We start from the raw sequence: 2,437 nt of genomic DNA, 5'->3' as shown, positions 1-2,437 counted from the left end.
CCCACCCATGAATAATTTAATGGTCGGCCATGCCTTTGAGTTTGTTATGATTAGCTTGAATAAAAATTTCTCGTACTCGACATTTTTAGTTCTCAGTTAGAATTTTGTCTTTTGAACATTGACAATTCTTCACCTTCAACTGTCTTTTTCATTGCTAGGGAACGTGCAGTGTGGCACGAAAAAGGCCGGTTCCAGAATTGTAGGGGGCACAGACGCGCAGTCAGGGTCTTGGCCGTGGCAAGTGTTATTGGACAATAAGGCGTTTCAGGGCCCTGTTTGGTGTGGAGGATCCATTCTTACCCCATACTGGGTCGTTACCGCCGCTCACTGTTTCGATTTTGGAAAAAATCCCGCGACTTTTACTCTGACCGTAGGTTAGGATACACTTCTTTATCGCACTTTATAATATAGATAGGACCGCGCGCGCGCTTAAATTGGTCCAAACGTTAACGCGTGTTTTATTGTTTCTCGCACATTACTCCTATATCAAAAAGCAAATGAAGAACCCTAAGCCGTGTATCACTTCGGCTCGTGTTTTCTACATTTCCCTCGTGTTCTCAACCGCCCGTCGTGTTTTATCATAGTGCCGTAACACGGCTTGGCTTCTTTATTTGTTAAGTAATGACATAATAACATGATAATATTTTTCAAATGTTTAATAGCCGTTTCACGTTAAGGTTTAGATATGTATGTATATATTCTGCAAGTACTTTCTGCAGCTTCTTTGAACGTAGACCATGAAAAGTAGCGGAATCCTTTTTACTCTATCCTTGACAGCATTTAATATCCGTTTTGTAGACTGAAAACGTTTCTACGTTTCAGAGGTATCAACGCGAAAGGCTCAAAGCTTAAACGCGAGTCTTGAAATGTTCCCATTTATGGCGCTATTGTATGGATTAAATTTGTTTCCCAACTACACGTTTATCTGTGTAACAGGTGAACATGATCTTCGTAAAGCGGACGGAACCGAGCAAGTTATCCCAATTGACCAAATCTTCATACATCCTAAATATAACCCGCCAGTGACTGGGCTCGACTATGACGCGTGGCATTGATCAAATTGAAGAAACCAATCACGTTCAACAATGACGCAAGACCCGTATGTCTGCCCACCAAGGATTTTCCTCCTGGAACTAATTGCTATGTCACTGGATGGGGCGCTACACGGGAGGGGGGAAATTTTGCACAGGTAAATATGACTTGTATGCACGATATTCATGAAATCTTTAAATGAGTTGAGCCGGAAACGTTCATTCACTGCGCAAGGTACGAAGAGTATATGACAATAAAAACTATGACATTTTTTTTTTTTTAGATTTTACAGCAAGCAAAAGTTCCTCTTGTAGCACGTGACACTTGTCAGCTGGCATACAGCGACCTCGGATTGCCCGTTACGGAACGCATGCGCTGTGCAGGTTTCTCTCAGGGAAGAGTTGGTCCATGCCAAGGAGACAGTGGAGGACCGCTGGTCTGTCCGAGCGATAACAAGTGGTATCTTATGGGTATCGTCAGCTGGAGCTTTGGTTGTGCGCGCCCGAATAGATTCGGAGTCTATTCTGACGTGTTGGTACTTAAGCCCTGGGTGCAGGAAACAATAAATCAAAACCCAACTCCATGATTGTCGAGGGCAGTAAAGAGATTGAAATTGTCGGTTGACTAGCTCATGTTTCACAGAAAATAAAAGAATCACGGCAAACTAAGAAAAATAATCTTGCCTAACGGTAACTTATTCTGGTAAATCACGGTTTGGGTTACATTTCACGAGAAAATATTATATTTGACTATAAAATAACTCCTAAATAACGTAATCCTGTAAGACTAATGCATTATGTATAAGCAATAAAAGAGGGAATGTAAAGTGCTGTCAATTGTAATCATTTTTAAGCGATGACGTAGTCGTCGCTTATTGCTGGCAAGCAGCATTCTTTTGGATAAGTGACTTTGCATTTTTTTTGGTGCTGCGCTTATGTCTCGCACGATTTACTCCTCTGTGGAAGGGAAATGCACTTTGGGAGCTAGTAAATTTGATCGCCATCTTTGGTTTCGGGGAGTGAGAAACTTTTCCTTTGCGGCCGACCTTTGGAGTTTGTAGGATCCGCAGAGTGCTTTTATTTTCAGCTTTTAAACGAAGATTTTGAATGTGGATTGTGCTTTATGGAGTATCCGAAAAATTTTAGACTGCTAGCAGTCTGTTTTTCTCTCGAAATTCAGCAGGGGTCATGAGGCGAGACGCTTTATCCTAAAGAGGAATGGGACGAGACATGGGCGCTGCATGCACGAAGTTTTTTCTCGTCTCGCCTTCTTCCTTACTCGGCCACATACCGCCATTTTTGCCTTCGCGATGATTTAAGTCATTTAATACTCGTTTAAGTTACCCTTAGAGAAAAAAACCGGCTGCCATCAGACTAGGAAAATTTGCACTCACGGTCAAACTCAA

The 2,437-nt window shown here is 42.1% G+C and overlaps 1 pseudogene across 1 annotated transcript; it reads left to right on the top strand.

The window, feature by feature from the left end:
* Nucleotides 1–878: 878 nt before the first annotated feature.
* Nucleotides 879–1,951, top strand: LOC145481065 (trypsin-1-like; annotated as a pseudogene). Its single transcript, XR_014048583.1, has 2 exons — nt 879–1,189; nt 1,316–1,951. The product of XR_014048583.1 is annotated as a trypsin-1-like (transcript).
* Nucleotides 1,952–2,437: the final 486 nt, after the last annotated feature.

The sequence above is a fragment of the Orbicella franksi genome, chromosome 3 (genome assembly GCF_964199315.1).
Source record: "Orbicella franksi chromosome 3, jaOrbFran1.1, whole genome shotgun sequence".
NCBI lineage: Eukaryota > Metazoa > Cnidaria > Anthozoa > Scleractinia > Merulinidae > Orbicella > Orbicella franksi.
This window is presented reverse-complemented; position numbering and strand designations above follow the sequence as displayed.